Below are 19,938 nucleotides of genomic sequence, written 5' to 3'. Positions count from 1 at the left end.
GGAAAAATATAACAGCATACTTAGCTTATAGGTCTATGGGCTCCTGAAAGTATATCTTTGTCAGATGTCCTATTACCTTATTATTGCCTATAGTGAATGTACTGTAACGGTGAAGGAGGACTGATCAAGATCAAAATCTTTAAATTTTATGTGTGTTACGGGAAGTATAGTGCTTAGTCACTGACAGTTTAATTCTTCATCTGTTGGTGTCTAATGCCTTTCATATAACCCGTTCACAGTCGCTGCATTACATTCAACCATCAGCAAATCTCAGGTTACTTAATCTCTTTCCCGGAACTTGGATTCCCTTTTTCAATTCAATTTAGACATTACCTTTCCTAGGACTACTGAAAACGGTTTTGGAGGTATAAAGTCATCTTGTTTTACACCACTTCCAATGAGGAATTCGCTGGTTTCTTCAGCAACACAGACAAAAGCCGTGGAGGTATTGTGTATGTTATAGAAGATTTTAATATAACCATCTTCTACTCCTTGTTCTCCTAGAGCCTCAAACATAGTTGGGAGATTGATCCTATGGTACGACTTTTTAAAAATCTGGAAGTTATGCCAAAGACGTAGATCATGACATTCATTTGTATCACTAACTGTTTCTCGTAGGGTGAATGTTTGGTCAGTTGTACTAAATCCTGTGTGAAACCGAGCATGCTTCGTGGGTTGAGCTAGGTCATGTATAGTGCTTATTATGGCAGTCATAATTCTACTGAAAACTTTTTACATTATGGAAAGAAGCTTCGTAGGGTAATAGTTTCTTATATACAGGGTGGCAGGGGTAAAATACAGGGAGCGAAAGGCTATTTACAATTTGTACAGAAACCAGATGGCAGTTATAAAGAATCGAGAGACATGAAAGGGAAGCAGTGGTTGGGAAGGGACTGAGACAGGGTTGTAGCCTATCCCCGATGTTATTCAATCTGTATATTGAGCAAGCAGTAAAGGAAACAAAAGAAAAATTCGGAGTAGGTATTAAAATCCACGGAGAAGAAATAAAAACTTTAAAGTTCGCCGATGACATTGTAATTCAGTCAGAGACAGCAAAGGACTGGGAAGAGCAGTTGAACGCAACGGGCAGTGTCTTGAAAGGAGGATATAAGATGAACATCAACAAAAGCAGAACGAGGATAATGGAATGTACTCGATTTAAGTCGGGTGATTCTGAGGGAATTAGATTAGGAAATGAGACACTTAAAGTAGTAAAGGAGTTTTGCTATTTGGGGAGCAAAATAACTGATGATTGTCGATGTAGAGAGGATATAAAATGTAGACTGGCAATGGCAAGGAAAGCGTTTCTGAAGAAGAGAAATTTGTTAACATCGAGTATTGATTTAAGTGTCAGGAAGTCGTTTCTCAAAGTATTTGTATGGAGTGTGGCCATGTATGGAAGTGAAACGTGGACGATAAATAGCTTAGACAAGAAGAGAATAGAAGCTTTTGAAATGTGGTGCTACAGAAGAATGCTGAAGATTAGATGGGTAGATAGCATAACTAATGAGGAGGCATTGAATAGGATTGGGGAGAAGAGGAGTTTGTGGCCCAACTTGACTAGAAGAAGGGATCGGTTGGTAGGACAGGTTCTGAGGCATCAAGGGATCACCAATTTAGTACTGGAGGGCAGCGTGAAGGGTAAAAATCGTAGAGGGAGACCAAGAGATGAGTACACTAACCAGATTCAGAAGGATGTAGGCTGCAGAACGTACTGGTAGATGAAGCAGCTTGCACAGGATAGAGTAGCATGGAGAGCTGCATCAAACCAGGCTCAGGACTGAAGACCGCGACAACAACATATACAGGGTGTACAAAAAGTCAGGGAACACAAAAATGGTTCAAATGGCTCTCAGCACTATGCGACTTAACTTCTAAGGTCATCAGTCGCCTAGAAGTTAAAACTAATTAAACCTAACTAACCTAAGGACATCACGCACATCCATGCCCGAGGCAGGATTCGAACCTTCGACCGTAGCGGTCGCTCGGCTCCAGACAGTAGCGCCTAGAACCGCACGGCCACTCCGGACGGCCCAGGGAACACATTCAATTATTTAATGCGCAAGAACCAAACATTGTACAGATATCATACGTATATCATTTTGAAGTGAAACCTTGAAAGCTTTTTTTTCCTCCACAGCATAGCTTGGTAATTTGCCGATAGTCAGCGTTAGTCGTAAACATGGCGAGTGCATATGCGGAGCGAGCTGTTTCATAAAATGGCCTCCCCGATCACCAGCTCTCACTCTGTGTGACTTTTTTCTGTGAGGATACATTAAAGATTCGGTGTATGTACCGCCTATACCACGTGATGTAGCAAAGCTCCGGGGGAGAATACGGGAAGCGACTGCCACAGTCGACGATGCTATGCTGGGATGGGTATGGCAAGAATTCGATTACTGTACTGACGACTGCCGGGTCACTCATGGTTCGCATATCGAAAAAAACTTTCAGAGTTTCTCTTCAAAATGCATTATGTATGATATCTGTACAATCTTTAACTCTTGTGCAATCAATAATTGAATGTCTTCCCGGACTTTACGTACACTCACTCTGTACTTAGCACCACCTTTGTTATGTATTAGGACTATTTTGGCTTTATTTCAATCTATTTTTAATGCCTCGTTGTGCAAATAACTTGAAGATATTTTAGCCAAATGCTTTGTACACACCTCATCCATCAGCTTTAAAATATCGACTGAAAATTTATCACTCCCTGTACCACTTTTTTCATTTTGTCTATAGAATGTTTGACTTTTGATGAGAGTATATCTGGCATCTGGGAGACAGAAATATCAATTTCATCTAGGATTACCGTATTATCATTGTTTATACTGTACAGGTTACTGTAAAAATTTCCTGTATAGTCGAGTATTTCTCCATTATCTGTAATTCGGCGTTGATCTGTATCTAACGCTGTTAGCTGATGCTTTCTAATAATTATATATGAAATTAATTTTTCTTGCTTTCTGACCTGAAGGCTTATTACCTACCTCACCGCAGTCATTAATTTGTAGGAAAGTTAATATCTAACAAAACCGTAATGACTGGGATTGTGGGGAAATCCATAAATTTGATGCCAGGAGCCTGGTCGGTGCGTCCGCCATTATATCCGGTACAGGAACTGTTATCAGTTTGTAAAACCCTGAAACCAGTACCGTTCTGTCACTCACCACACGAAGTCCACCTTCGTCATGAAACACGCTCGTAATTCCAGCCCATTTCCGCCCCCTCTTGCCACGTGAAGAGGTTTGCAAGTTAGAAAGAGGTATTAAGGAATCCAACACGGAGGAAGTTAATGTAAAAAACTCGATCTATTTATATAGCTGTGCTAACTTTAATAGTAAACCTAGAGGATGTGATACGATGATTAGAAATCATATTATCTATAAAAATGAATGCAATATGCGTAGTAATTAGAGTACAGACCATTAGGAATAACTGTATTTACCAGGAGCAACATACCTCCTAAAAATACTACAAAACAACTTCGTATATAGGATTGCCACATTCTGAAACCCAAAATAAGGACACCCTTAACGGGGTTGTTTTGTACGCTTTGAGGCTAGTTCTAGTCCGGATGTCGATAGGAAGGTAGAATAAGGTAACCTTTGCTGATCTCATATGTCTGTTTTCGTTTGAAATAAAAAGGTATGATTGCCGTATCTCTCATCTGTAATGTAGCCAAGATAATCGGTATTAGGTTGCTATGTTTTAGTTTTAAATAAGAAAGTACGATTACCTTAAAACAGTGACTGTCATGTTCCTATCGAGATCCGGACTAATACCTTTAGGTTTACCGTATGAAACTTTATTAGTTCAACCTTATGTCATCAAATGGCTGTATTACTTATGAAACAAATACGCAAAAATAGTAGACACATACCTACATTACCTTAGAGCATATTTTCCACTGGACTGAATCCAGTGTGAAAGTTTCTTTTGTTGACACAAATTTTTCAAAATATTTTTGGGTTCCAAATATCTAAAATAAAATTTAGCACTGCGATCCCTTTTACAGATCCGTCTATTTCTCTCCTTTGTCCACTGTACCTGTATTAAGAGCAACCTTATAAACACAAGCGCCGGCCGCGGTGGCCGAGCGGTTCTAGGCGCTTCAGTCCGGAACCGCGCGACTGCTACGGTCGCATCTTCGAATCCTGCCTCGGGCATGGATGTGCGTGATGTCCTTAGGTTAGTTAGGTTTAAGTAGTTCTAAGTTCTAGGGGACTGATGACCTCAGATGTTACGTCCCATAGTGCTCAGAGCAATTTGAACCAAAAACGCAAGCGTTTGGGCTGTCGCTGCCAAGGAAAGTTGACATCACAGCTATCTCTAACCAATGAAATGAATTAAAAATGCGCTTCACTCGTAGCCTAGAAATGAAGCGGGTTTCTAATTCAATTAATATGGTTTTCAGTTGCAGATGTTCTCCAAATCAGATTTTATGTCTAAGCGCTATAATTCGATAGCCTCTGTTTTACTAACTTCAGCAAATAACAAACGATATATTTCAGTAATCGAAGTAAAAAGTATGTAATTGTTGTCGATGCGAGATTAAAACAATAACCAAATGATGTTAATACTCAAAACTAAAAAATGCAGACATTAGCAGAAAGCGTATAAAAATGTTTGTAGACACTACATTAAACGTCGAAAACGAGGACTTGTCGACATAGATGAGGACGTGTGGTAACCCTGATCATATAGAAATGTCAACAAAGGTAATGAATGATGTGCTACAAAAGACAAATGAACCAAGAACAGACGAAAAAATCGCAAGACCAAATTAACTGAGTTTTGTTAGTCAGGATATCCCTACACACACTAGCAGTGTTAACCAGACTTCTTATATATAAAACAGGCTGCATCATTAAAAAATTATTAATAACGCATTGCGCCCATGGGCGTGCCGAGGGAAAATTCTCAAATACAATGATCTATCAACGGATTCTTATTCGCAAAGAACGAAACGCAGCGAATGGGGAACTTGTTGTATTTGGATTCGAACATTGCAGCCTCTCGCATTTTATTTCACCTCTTACTGTTGTGTATATTAATGAACACCAAATGTCCAAGAAACGCAACAGAGTACAAATAAAATTCACAACGGCCCATCTTGTACCATAGCACAGATGACAGCGCCATCTCTTTGCCGCACTTCAGCTTACTCGTAGTGTTCGCGTGATTCCAGCAGATGGCAGCATCATACAACTACACAGTCTTGCAGCGCCAAAATTTGTAGCGCCAGGTCTCAGCGTACCATTATCGTCTGATTCGCGTTGTTGCTCGTAAGTGTTCCTATCGACTGCCATGTATTCGTTGGCAGTACGTTTACGTCTATAGAGTTGCTTCATCGGAGTAAAAGTATTAGCTCTTGCTAGGTGCATCGTCATGTTGCACTAAGCGCGATGGCACAACTACGTTTTTATTTGTGATTGTCGTGCGGCTTAGGCTACAGATTAAACATTTAAGTTTAATAAAAACAATGAAAACACTTTTTGTATAACTGGTTTTACTGTTTCTCAACATTTTCGACTTTAAATTTTATACACTCTTGAATGCATTAGAAAAAATTCTGAAATATTGTTTTCTGCTCTGTCATTGGTACTTCAAGTCCTTGATTTTGAAGATTGAAAACGGTTTTGAGTTGATGAATCGCTGTCCTTGCATTTTTTGTTTGATATAACGGAATAAACGGACGTCTTTAGGGAATAAATCAGGCGAATGCGGGCAATGAGACATTAATTCATTGTCATTCTCCGTCAAGTAATCAGCAACTTGATGTAGTAATGGTAATAGCATTTTCATTAATCCGTTAATGGACAAGTCATGCTATTACAGTTTAATGACAAAAAAATATAATTCATTAATACAGGCATTCATGTAACTACAGATCCAGTTCGACAAGGATTATTCAGCTGTGGCGTTACAGTAGGATCCACCTTGCCACTTGCCTGAAGCTGTCGCCAACGTAAACCAGGGTAGCTGGATGGGGATTACTGTGTCCATCCTCTCGATTACAAGGCCGATTTATATAGTTAAGACAGCGCAATCACACTCGGTTTATCCCCCGTGCATAACACTGTTTTGTTGTCACACTCCAGCAAAGACGCGTTTTAATGATGGAAAACGGTAACTGCCCACACCATACACACTATAGCCAATCAGCTGACATCGAGATCACTATGATGAAGTTTAGTTTCCATTCTGTGTGCTACAATTGTTTATTCGTTTCCCTGAAAAGCTGACTCATTGTTCTTTCTTAGAGGAGATGTTGAGCTCAGAAAGACAATAAAATATTGAAAGTATCCACCACACACACACACACACACACACACACACACACACATATATATATATATATATATATATATATACGCGGACAGAGAGAGAGAGAGAGAGAGAGAGAGAGGGGTCACATACAGGGCGTAAATTTTAAGTTGACGAACCAGAATAACTCAAAAAATAAGCTTCACACGAAAAAATGTGTAGAATATATAGTTGATTATTTTCGAGGGGGACATCTGCTAAAATTAGCCCCCTGGAAGTCGGGTGGGAGGCAGCTTTAGAATTTCAAATGGGAACCCCCATTTTTATTGCAGAATCAGATTCCACATAAAAACTACGTACATTTTGTCTTAACCATTTGTTTTGATTCTTGGTAGTTTGCGCTGTAATTCAAGAAAATCCATGTTCTCATTTTTGCGGGGAAAGTGGTTACGGATAAATAAAAAAAAAAATACTTATTTACTTCGTAAATGCCGGCCGCTGTGGTTGAGCGGTGCTAAGCGCTTCAGTCTGGAACCACGCGGCTGTTACGGTCGCAGGTTCGAATCCTGCCTCAGGCATGGATGTGTATGATGTCCTTAGGTTAATTAGGTTTAAGTAGTTCTAAGTTCTGGGGGACTGATGACCTCAGATGTTAAGTCAGAGCCATTTGAACCATTTGAACTATCTGAGGGAAAGACTAACACTCGCTAACTAAAGATGAACGTATTTCCGTGTAAGATCTGGTGGTCCTGAAAAATAAAGGTGTGAACAATGTGAGTTAAGTCAATAAATTTATGAAATTCGTTTTCTACGTTTTTCCACCCGAAACTAAAAGACTCAAATTAAGCAAGTACCCCAGTTGTGAGACTTCTCGACAAACAAGAGTGATTACTCAGAGACAAATACAAAATTAGGTTCGTGAGTCAGTTAGTTTTTAGTTAATAAGTGCACTCGTTAGTATGTAGGATGTTTGGTTAGTTAGTTAGCTAGTCAGATGATTTGTTTCATAATTAAAAGTTGTATGGCTTCATGACCACGAAACAAACAAAACTTATCCGAATCTGCAGAAAAAAATTAATATTGGGGTCAAAATTTGTAAAACTAATTCCTCTGTCTCAAACCCCACCCTATGGGGAGAGAGGGAGAGTTTTAGTTTCAGCGAATCAAAATTTACGAAGTAAATGCGTATTTTTAATTTATCCGTAACCACTTTTTACCCAAAAATGAGAGCATGTATTTTCTTGAATTACAGCGCCAACTACCAAGAATCAAAGCAAGTGTTTAAGACAAAATGTACGTAGTTTTTTATGTAGACTCTGATTCTCCAATAAAAATGGGGGTTCCCATTTGAAATTTTGAAGTTGCCTCCCGCCTCATCCCCAGGCGGCTGGGATGGCGGGCTAATTTTAGCACCAGCAGATCCCCCTAGAAAATAATCAACTTTGGATTCAACACCTTTTTTCATGTGCGGCTTATTTTTTCGAGTTATTCCGGTTTGTCAACTTAAAATTTACACCCTGTATATCACAAACACATATTCGATGGTTATCTATAACAGGGGTCTCCAAACTTTTTAGTCCGCGGGCCACATTGACTCCTCCACGAAATCATAAGGGTCAAGATCTACCTAGTGGGATTAAAACACCCTAGCACTCCATGATCACAGTAATGTAAGGCTAAGATGAATTCGCAAAAATCTAAGGTTGTGGGAATAGCTAGCACTGAAACGAACTACGATTTTTGGTTAATTACATAATTTTGATTGGTTGACGTACCTGCCGGAATTCTGGCGTATTTTAATCTGGCGAATTTCACCGACAAAAAAGTATGTCACTGCATATTCTTCACGAAAGCGTCCTGCAAAGTTAACGAAATCTCAAAATCATTGTCAGCAACACTATTACTTCAAGACGTAACAGAGGTAGAGTATGTCAACGCATTGTTACTTCACGTGGCGCAACAATGAGTTTATTTATGTAGTCTTGTAGCGTGTAGCAGAGCCAGAGCATATATTTGACAGTTCTGTTGCGTGATTGTGTCTATGTTGCTAGTGTCTCACGAGATTTTTAGTGTTTTATGCGCTGTGCTGGTAGGTGAGACGACGAAGTGTCGACAATTCAAAGTTTGAATTCGAAGAGGCAAGAAAAATCTGAAAATCGAAATACGTATAGAACGACTTAGTATTTTTTCACTGTATTTTTTAGTGGAACTACAGTGTAATTATGAGTATTTAATTCAGTAATTAAAGTACTTTAAAAATAAATTCATTGCATTTTGTTTAGGCAGACTACTCCCTAGTTTTATTAGTATTAAATAGCACTATTTTATTTTCAGATTACAATGTTTTGTGAAGTTCTGTACAAATATGGAAAAGAAACGAAAGGTTAACAGCGAATGTAGAATTTTTAAAGAGGGGATGACAATATTTCGTCGTGGAGTCAAGCAACAAACCAATGTGTTTTATTTGCAATGAAGCAATATCAGTCTTCAAGGAATACAATATAAAACGTCATTATGAGACTAAGCACTCTCAGAATTACTCCAAGTTTACAGGATGCGAACGATTAGAGATATGTGAGTCTCTGAAACGCCAGCTAAAAACCCAGCAGTCGCTGTTTAAGAAAGTAAATGCTGAACAACATGCAGCAACTCGAAACTCAGTTGTTGGCAGTATAGGTACCACGTCAAATACACTCCTGGAAATTGAAATAAGAACACCGTGAATTCATTGTCCCAGGAAGGGGAAACTTTATTGACACATTCCTGGGGTCAGATACATCACATGATCACGCTGACAGAACCACAGGCACATAGACACAGGCAACAGAGCATGCACAATGTCGGCACTAGTACAGTGTATATCCACCTTTCGCAGCAATGCAGGCTGCTATTCTCCCATGGAGACGATCGTAGAGATGCTGGATGTAGTCCTGTGGAACGGCTTGCCATGCCATTTCCACCTGGCGCCTCAGTTGGACCAGCGTTCGTGCTGGACGTGCAGACCGCGTGAGACGACGCTTCATCCAGTCCCAAACATGCTCAATGGGGGACAGATCCGGAGATCTTGCTGGCCAGGGTAGTTGACTTACACCTTCTAGAGCACGTTGGGTGGCACGGGATACATGCGGACGTGCATTGTCCTGTTGGAGCAGCAAGTTCCCTTGCCGGTCTAGGAATGGTAGAACGATGGGTTCGATGACAGGTTTGGATGTACCGTGCACTATTCAGTGTCCCCTCGACGATCACCAGTGGTGTACGGCCAGTGTAGGAGATCGCTCCCCACACCATGGTGCCGGGTGTTGGCCCTGTGTGCCTCGCTCGTATGCAGTCCTGATTGTGGCGCTCACCTGCACGGCGCCAAACACGCATACGACCATCATTGGCACCAAGGCAGAAGCGACTCTCATCGCTGAAGACGACACGTCTCCATTCGTCCCTCCATTCACGCCTGTCGCGACACCACTGGAGGCGGGCTGCACGATGTTGGGGCGTGAGCGGAAGACGGCCTAACGGTGTGCGGGACCGTAGCCCAGCTTCAAGGAGATGGTTGCGAATGGTCCTCGCCGATACCCCAGGAGCAACGGTGTCCCTAATTTGCTGGGAATTGGCGGTGCGGTCCCCTACGGCACTGCGTAGGATCCTACGGTCTTGGCGTGCATCCGTGCGTCGCTGCGGTCCGGTCCCAGGTCGACGGGCACGTGCACCTTCCGCCGACCACTGGCGACAACATCGATGTACTGTGGAGATCTCACACCCCACGTGTTGAGCAATTCGGCGGTACGTCCACCCGGCCTCCCGCATGCCCACTATACGCCCTCGCTCAAAGTTCGTCAACTGCACATACGGTTCACGTCCACGCTGTCGCGGCATGCTACCAGTGTTAAAGACTGCGATGGAGCTCCGTATGCCACGGCAAACTGGCTGACACTGACGGCGGCGGTGCACAAATGCTGCGCAGCTAGCGCCATTCGACGGCCAACACCGCGGTTCCTGGCGTGTCCGCTGTGCCGTGCGTGTGATCATTGCTTGTACAGCCCTCTCGCAGTGTCCGGAGGAAGTATGGTGGGTCTGACACACCGGTGTCAATGTGTTCTTTTTTCCATTTCCAGGAGTGTATTTGGCGGGCCGGACACCGGGGATGTCCGGCCAGCTAACGCGGGCCGGTTTGGAGACCCCTGATCTATAACATTCAACAGCAGACGACCGACGTGAGTGCTTTCGCTAACAGCACGACATCGTCTGCAGCTCCTCTCCTGGGTTCGTGCCCATATCGGTTGGACCCTAGACGGCTGGAAAACCGTGGCTCGTCAGACGAGTCCCGATTTCAGTTGGTAAGAGCTGATGGTAGGATTCGAGTGTGGAGCAGACTCCACGAACTCATGGACCCAAGCTGTCAACAAGACACCGTGTAAGCTAGTGTGGCTCCATAATAGTGTGGGCTGTATTTACACGGAATGGACTGGGTCCTCTGGATTATCATCTACTTGGATACCATTTGCAGCCATTCATGAAATTTTATGTTCCCAAACAACGATGGAATATTTATGGATGACAATGCGCCATGTCACTAGGTCACAATTGCTCGCGATTAGTTTCAAGAACTATCTGGACAGTTAGAGGGAATGAATTGGCCACGCGCTAATGCGCTGCTTCCTGGACTCGGGTAGCCGCGCCGGACCCAGATCGAATCCGCCTGGCGGATTAACGGCGAGGGCCAGTGTGCTGGGCAGCCTGGATGTGGTTTTTAGGCGGTTTTCCACATCCCGCTAGGTGAATACTGGGCTGGTCCCCACGTTCCGCCTCAGTTACACGACTCACAGACATCTGCACACGGTCTAACTATTCCATTAATTACACTTGATGCAGACCATAGGGGTACACTAATTCCGTCCCAGGGGGTACAAGGCGGGCAGGGCATCCAGCCACCCCTTTCCACTAAGCTTGCCAAATCCGTTCCTAACAATGCCGACCCTGCATCAGTGCGGGACATGGCACCAGTGAAAGAAAGAAAGAGGGAATGAATTGGATACGCAGATCGCCTGGCATGAATCCAATCGAACACTTATGACACATAATCGAGAGAACAGTTCGTGTACAAAATCCTGTACTGGCAATACCTTCGCAATTATGGATGGCTATAGAGGCAGCATGGCTCAATATTTCTGCAAGGGACTTCCAACGACTTGTTGAGTCCATGCTACGTCGAACTGCCTACGCCGGGCAAAAGGAGGTCTGGCATGCTTTGTAGGATGCATCCCACAACATTTGTCAAAAAGATGGTTCAAATGGCGCTGAGCACTATGGGACTTAAGTTGTGAGGACATCAGTCCCCTAGAAGTTAGAACCACTTAAACCTAACTAACCTAGGGACATCACACACATCCATGCCCGAGGCAGGATTCGAACCTGCGACCGTAGCGGTCATGCGGTTCCAGACTGTAGCACCTACAACCGATCGGGCACCCCGGCCGGCCAACATTTGTCACCTCAGTGTAGTATAGGCGTCCCTGGCGCTGAAAGGCAATTGAAAGAGTTGAAAACAAATAAGTCGCCTGGTCCAGATTGAATTCCGGCTCTGTTTTACAGAGAGTACTTTTCAGTATTGACCTCTTACTTAGGTTGCATTTACCACGGATCACTCTCCTGGCGAGTAGTCCCAAGCGACTGGATAAAACGCAGGTTACTGCCGTATAGGAGAAGGCTGAAATGTCGGACCTGCAATATTATAGACCAATACATTTACATTCGATTTTTTGCATAATTGTTAAGCACATTCCAAGTTGGATAAAATAAAATTTCTTGAGAGAGAAAATCAGCGTGGGCTTAGACAGCATCATCCGTGCGGTACTAGGCTTGCCATTATCTCGCATGGTATCCTACGAAGCATGGGTGAAAGGCGCGAGGTAGATTGCATTATCCTAGGTTTCTGGAAGGCGTTTCACAGTGTGTCACACTCAGACTGTTAACGAAGATCCGAGCATACGGAATAGATTCTCAGATATGGGAGAAGCTTCAAGACATCTGGACGGCGAACATTCATCAGAGACATATGAGGTGCTGTCCAAAATTTTCGGGACTGATGCTGCCATCTGTTGAAAACCTTACCTTTGGACGAATGGTCACCTTCACCTTCGAAGTAGTTCCCATCCGCATGTGCACACCAGTCCCAGCGCTTCTGCCACTGGTCAAACGTTTTCTGGAAGTCCTGTTCTTTGAGGGTGTTTATCACCGCCAGCGATGCTTCTTGAATCCTCTCTAGAGTGTAGAACCGACGGCCTTTCACTTGAGTTTCTGTTTTGGTATTAGTGCGAAGCTGCAAGGTGCCAAGTCTGGCGAGTACGGTAGGCGGGGTACAACCGCCATGTTGTTTTTTGCCAAAAAGGTCCTGGTGAGCAAGGACGTGTGGCAGGGCCCGTTGTGATGCGGCAGCCAGTTCCCTTGACGCCAAAGTTCGTCGCACGTTTTCACGGAGCCGTCGCAAAACGTAATAGTAGTACGCGCAATTCACTGTTTGGTTTGGTGGAACGACTTCTTTGTGTACAATTCCCTTGGTATCAAAGAAAACGATGATCATGCTCTTCACTTTGCTCTCTACCTGTCTCGCTTTTTTGGGTATTGGAGAGCCCGGGCTCTTCCATTGGAACAATTGTTGCTTTGTCTCTTGCTCATAACCATATATCCAGTTCTCGTCGCTGGTGATGACCCGTGTCAAGGAGGTTGGGTCATCATATGCGGTCTGGCGAAGGTCCGTGCACACTTCAACACGCGTGCCTTCTGATCAGCAGTCAAGATCCTTGGTACAAATTTTGCGACGACACATTCGTTGACATGTCCCACAACCAATACCCACTTCATCCAAAAAATGGTTCAAATGGCTCTGAGCACTATGGGACTTAACATCTGAGGTCATCAGTCCCCTGGACTTGAAACTACGTAAACCTAACCTAAGGACATCACACACATCCATGCCAGAGGCAGGATTCGAACCTGCGACCGTAGCAGCCGCGTGGTTCCGGACTGAACCGCCTAGAATCGCTCGGCCACAGCGACCGGCCCCCACTTCATCCGCAAGGTCATGAATGGTTCGACGTCGATGCGCACGAACCAGCTGTTGAAGTTTGGCAACAATGTCTACTTTTCAGATGGTATAGCGTCCCCAGTGAAATAATACGAAAAGACTTAAGAAACAGTATTTACAAAGAAGAGACATTTAAAAATTGAATAATATACATTTTTCTCATGTACCCGTATCATAATAATTTCTCTGTGTAAGTTTCGAGGGCAAAGAAATATAACAAAATGATCTAAAGAGACGACAAGATACGCTCTTTTGTTAATTTTTTAGTCGTCTTGACTACTTGTCTTGGTTGCGTGTAGACGGACATCTTGCGAGTGCTGGCAAATGTAAGCATATTTGTACTAATTAAGCAGATAATATACTGATTTAATATTATTGTTCACTTTTAATTTGTAAGAGGTAATCCCGATTTCATGTTCGCCTTCCTTGAATTAACCTGCATTCGAGTAATTTACAGTTCAGCAATCGCAGCGGCCGATGCAGCCAACGACGCCATTACGTGGCAATATTAACTTGTAAAAACTAGCGGAAGCGAAAAACACGCCCGCTATTAACATAATATACATTTTTCTCCACAGCCGCCCGACGTTGCAGAAAATACGTAGCTTTAAGATTCTTATTTTCAGTACCACAGCCGAGAGCCAGAGCCAAGACTCCGACTACAATGCAATGGTTAACGGAGGTAAGAAGAAATACTCTCGCGCGTGTGTGGGCCGCAATTGTAATTAATAACTACAGATTTTTTGCTTTAAAGTGAGCTGACTAGCCTAGGAAATTAATATGAAAAGTTTATTCCATTGTTCAACTTATATGTTCATGCTTTAAGATTCAGTGCTCTAACGTTCACTAACGTAAAAAACAATTTATACTGAAGATTAAATTGTTAAAAAAGGAGAACTTCACAAAAGCATTTAATTGTAAATCAAAATTAAATGAAATATCAGTTTCATTTAGGCCCACCACGTAAGTCGGCAACAATTAACGTTACCAATAAATAATAAATTAAATTACGACGGCCGACGGACGCGAGAATGGGTGAACCAGTCCCGAAAATTTTGGATTCCACCTCGCAGGTATCGTCGGAAGTGCCCTACGGATGTGTGATAGGACCGCTCTCTATACACATACATGAGTTGACGGAGAGGATGAGCTGCGATCAGCGACTGTTTGCTGATTATGCTGTGGTGTACGGGAATTTGTCGTCTTCGAGTGCCTGTCGGAGGATACAAGATGACTTAGAAAAAATGTCTACTTGGTGTAATGAACGGCAGCTAGCTCTAAATGTAGAAAAATGTAAGTAAATGCAAACAATCTCGTAATTTTCGCATACAGCATTAGTAGTGCGCTGCTTCACACAGTCACATTAAAGGGTGTGTGTATATAATTTTCTAGGTAATTTTCTTGTTTTTGGATGGCGCATGTAATATCTGTATCGTTCAGGTATGCAGGTGCAGCCTCGTCAGAGACTCTGCGCTGCCCAGAGACTAGTTAGGTCGTGTTTGCTCTGCGAAAACGCGCGGGTGTGCAGTGTTGATTACCAGGAGTGGAGAGGTTGAGTTGTAGTGGGGTGTCGTGGAAGTGAGCTTGTACAGGAAGGACGCAGAACACTGGAATTATTTTATTGATCTGATGGAAGATATTATGGTATCGGGATTCATCAGACCATCCAATGCTCTGCCACTGTACCAACGTCAGTGCCAGTGCACACTAGTCCATCTCAGTCGTAGTTGCCGATATCGTGGTGTTAACATTGGCACATGCGTGGGCCGTCGGCTGCGGAGGCCCTTCGCTAGGAGTTCAAAAATGATTCAAATGGCTCTGAGCACTATGAGACTTAACATCTGAGGTCATCAGTCCCCTAGGACTTAGAACTACTTAAACCTAACTAACCTAAGGACATCACACACATCTATGCCAGAGGCAGGATTCGAACCTGCGACCGTAGTGGTCGCGCGGTTCCAGACTGAAGCGCCTAGAATCACTCGGCCACAGCGGCCAGCTATTAGAGAAGGAATATTATCATTACGTACTGAATGACATGGTTTGAAAAGTCCGTGCAAAGTCCGAGAGATGGCATCACTGGCGCGTATTTAGGTCATGTTTAGTTAGTAGCATCTTTGGAAAGAACGCACACCAAGTTTCAGCCATATTGGTCTATTTCGTTGTGTTTGCATTCCTGTGAAACAAGGAAGTCGAGTGACTGTCAAAAAATGGACGAAAAATAATTTCGTGTGGTGATTAAACATTACTTTATGAAAGGTGTAACGCCTCAAGAGACTAAAGAGAAGCTTGATAAACATTACGGCGACTCTGCACCTACGATTAGAACAGTTTGTAAGTGGTTTCAAAATTTTCGGAGTGGCCATATGGGCACAAGTGATGCTGAACGTTCTTTACGCCCTGTGGAGGTTACTACTCCAGAAATCATTGATAAAATCCATGATATGGTGATGGAGAGAGAAGAGTTAAGGTGCGTGACATTGCCACTGCTGTGGGCATCTCGAATGAACGGGTACATAATATTTTGCATAAACATTTGGATATGGGAAAGCTATTCGCAAGATGGGTTCCGCGATTGCTCACGCTTGACCATAAACGAAATCGTGTGAAGTGTTGCAAGGATGGTTTGCAGCTGTTCGGGAAGAATCCGCAGGACTTTAAGCGTCGTTTCGTCACTGTAGATGAAACATGGATACATTACTATACTCCTGAGACCAAACAACAATCTAAACAATAGGTTACCAAGGGAGAATCTGCTCCAAAAAAGGCGAAGACCATTCCTTCGGCCGGAAAGGTTATGGCTGCTGTCTTTTGGGATTCGCAAGGGATAATCCTCATTGACTACCTGGAAAAGGGTAAAACTATTACAGGTGAATATTATTCATCGTTATTGGACCGTTTGAAAACCAAGCTGGAAGAAAAACGCCGGCGATTGAACCGCAAAAAAGTCCTTATCCATCACGGCAATGCACCAACACACATCTCAGCAGTTGTGGTCGCAAAATTAATGGAAATAGGATTCCAACTAGTTTCACATCCCCCTTATGCTCCAGACTTGGCTCCCTCGGACTACTATATGTTCCCAAATGTGAAGAAATAGCTGGCGGGACAAAGATTTTATTCAAACGAGGAGGTGATCGGAGCAACTAATAGCTATTTTGCAGACTTAGACAATTTCTATTATTCGGAAGGGATCAACAAATTAGAACAGCATTGGACGAAGTGTATAAGTCTAAAAGGAGACTATGTCTAAAAATAAAAAAGGTTGACCCCAAACACGTAAGTAGTTTTTGTTTTTGCATGGTCTTTTCAAACGCCACCTGTACTCATATAGATGCTATTTGGAGAAGAGTGGCATTTAAGATAACGAATGAACATACCCTACTTTTATTGTGACAGCATTTAGTTAGAGATTCTTGGTTCAACACAGACATCCAAACTAGAAACTTCTTACTGTTTTATGAAGTACTGTCACATTAACGTCAAATCAATGTTAATAGGAGAATATAAGAATGTTAATGGATTTGGAAAGACGAAAAGAATGTAAACGTTAGTATGAGGACTTTTGTGTTAGGGTAAGTTTCCGTGTTTTACATTTTTGTACTTCTCCAGTGTTGATCTTATGTAATTGTAGTATGTAATGAAATATTTTCCTATTGGTTGCTATGATTTAATGGTGAACATTTGTAAATAAAATAATGTCAAAAATTGTTTTGAGATGATTTTCTTTTAGATACAGTTCCTTGAGAAGAATGTTTGTCTAGAGTGTAGCTCCGATTAACCCATGTCATTAACCATCTTGCATGGACATTCTTTTTTGTGAAAGATAAATTTTATGGGAACCAAGTTTGCGTTGTTTGTGTTTCAGAGATCGAATTGAGCTACCGCGATACTTAGTAACGCCTCCCGCACAGGCCATGAAGGTCCAAGGTACCGACTGGCCGCCGTGTCATCCTCAGACCACAGGCGTCACTGGATGCGGATATGGAGGGGCATGTGGTCAGCACACCGCTCTCCCGGCCTTATGTCAGCTTCCGAGACCGGAGCCGCTGCTTCTCAATCAAGTAGCTCCTCAGTTTGCCTCACAATGGCTGAGTACACCCCGCTTGCCAACAGCGCTCGGCAGACCGGATGGTCACCCATCCAAGTGCTAGCCCAGCCCGACAGCGCTTAACTTCGGTGATCTGACGGGAACCGGTGTTACCGCTGTGGCAAGGTCGTTGGCTGCGATACTTATTAGCAGCTCAGAAATGGAAATGCCCCTTTTCTTTTTCTGCCAGAGGAGCTGCACTTAGTTTTCCATTGCGACAAAGGTAAGTCAAATACAGTTAAAAAAACTGTGTTGGTTCAGACAGAGCATACTTCATTTACACTCTTGCAGTCAGATTTTCTTCCCATTCTCGCAGGCAGATTTAGTTCCGTACTTTTACGGTTAAGCTAGCTTATGTGCATATTTGTTTTCTACGAATGGAATCTTTTGCTATGCAACCGTTTGAATTCAGAAAAAGACAATCCAGAAGTAAAGCAAACAGGTGCACATACACATAATCTTCTTTATCTTTTTTATTTATTAAGATAACTTTCAACGTCGCTTACGTTGTTGTTTGTTGACCTGGTCTTCAGTCCTGAGACTGGTTTGATGCAGCTCTCCATGCTACTCTATCCTGCGCAAGCTTCTTCATCTCCCAGTACGTACTGCAACTTACATCCTTCTGAATCTGTTTAGTGTATTCATCTCTTGGTCTCCCTCTACGATTTTTACGCTCCACGCTGCCCTCCAATACTAAATTGGTGATCCCTTGATGCCTCAGAACCCGTCCTACCAACCGATTCCTTCTTCTAGTCAAGTTGGGCCACAAACTCCTCTTCTCCCCAATCCTGTTCAATGCCTCCTCATTAGTTATGCGATCTACCCATCTAATCTTCAGCATTCTTCTGTAGCACCACATTTCGAAAGCTTCTATTATCTTCTTGTCCAAACTATTTATCGTCCATGTTTCACTGCCATACATGGCTACACTCCATACAAATATTTTCAGAAACGACTTCCTGACACTTAAATCTATACTCGATGTTAACAAATTCCTCTTCTTCAGAAACGCTTTCCTTGCCTTGGCCAGTCTACATTTTATATCCTCTCTACTTCGACCATCATCAGTTATTTCGCTTCCCAAATAGCAAAACTCCTTTACTATTTTAAGTGTCTCAATTCCTAATGGTGTTTGCTTTCTGCTGTTTCAGACAGTACACGTCAACGGCCATATGTCTGATGGACCATGAAAAACGTTGTGATTCTTCAGTTTCTCCCGGCGTATTTCTTGCTCGAAGAGTCCACGGGTGTAGTGCCGGTCCATAGTGTCCAACGGGCACAATATTTCGGCGATCAGACATGTCGTCATCGTCAGATGCGCTGACGAACTGAGCTCCTGAGGGCGGGCGACCGTCTTAAATCCACTCCCCTCGCGAGGCGTTCTCTCCGTGGTCGGTGAGACGCTTGCGTCGGTGTCTGTGGTGGCGTCGGTGTAATTGCCTCGTCCGCCCTAGCCGCCCGTTCGTTTCCTTAGCTGAGCGTCTTTTTAATTAGACTCAATGCTGGTTCCCATGCCCTGCTGAGCTTGTAGCCGCATACACGGTTGATGAGTCCGTCCCTGGTACGAATTTCGATAGCCTCTCTAACGACGCTGTCGCAGTACTTAGATGTCTGTGCCAGGTCTGGTATGTTGGTAGTCCATTTCGTGATTTTCGGACAAACAGTGCTCTGCGACCGCCGACTTGTATGGGTATCCAAGTTGAGTGTGCTTCTGATGTTCTCGGCAACGATCTTCGATAGTGCACATTGTCTGTCCAATACGAGGTGCATTCAAGTTCTAAGGCCTCCGATTTGTTTTCTCCGGACTGGAAAGAGATAGAAACATGCGCATTGTTTTAAAATGAGGCCGCGTTCATTGTCAATACGTCCCAGAGATGGCAGCACCGTACGGCAGATGGAATTTTCCCGCCAGCGGCGAGAATGAGAACTGTTTTAAATACTTAAAATGGCGACGTTTTCCTTACTTGAACAGCGTGCAATCATTCGTTTTCTGAATTTGCGTGGTGTGAAACCAATTGAAATTCATTGACGGTTGAAGGAAACATGTGGTGATGGAGTTATGGATGTGTCGAAAGTGCATTCGTGGGTGCGACTGTGTAATGAAGGCAGAACATCATGTGACAACAAACCGAAACAACCTCGGGCTCGCACAAGCCGGTCTGACGACATGATCGAGAAAGTGGAGAGAATTGTTTTGGGGGATCGCCGAATGACTGTTGAACAGATCGCCTCCAGAGTTGGCATTTCTGTGGGTTGTGTGCACACAATCGTGCATGACGACCTGAAAATGTGAAAAGTGTCATCCAGGTGGGTGCCACGAATGCTGTCGGACGACCACACGGCTGCCTGTGTGGCATGTTGCCAAGCAATGTTGACGCGCAACGACAGCATGAATGGGACTTTCTTTTCGTCGGTTGTGACAATGGATGAGACGTGGATGCCATTTTTCAATCCAGAAACAAAGCGCCAGTCAGCTCAATGGAAGCACACAGATTCA

At 43.4% G+C, this 19,938-nt stretch overlaps 1 pseudogene; it reads right to left on the bottom strand.

Moving 5' to 3' along the window:
• Positions 1-17,458: 17,458 nt before the first annotated feature.
• LOC124709331 lies at positions 17,459-17,576 on the bottom strand (annotated as a pseudogene).
• Positions 17,577-19,938: the final 2,362 nt, after the last annotated feature.

This window comes from Schistocerca piceifrons, chromosome 7, assembly GCF_021461385.2.
Source record: "Schistocerca piceifrons isolate TAMUIC-IGC-003096 chromosome 7, iqSchPice1.1, whole genome shotgun sequence".
NCBI classification, from domain to species: Eukaryota; Metazoa; Arthropoda; class Insecta; order Orthoptera; family Acrididae; genus Schistocerca; species Schistocerca piceifrons.
Note: the sequence above shows the minus strand (reverse complement) of the source record. Positions and strands in the feature narration are given on the sequence as shown.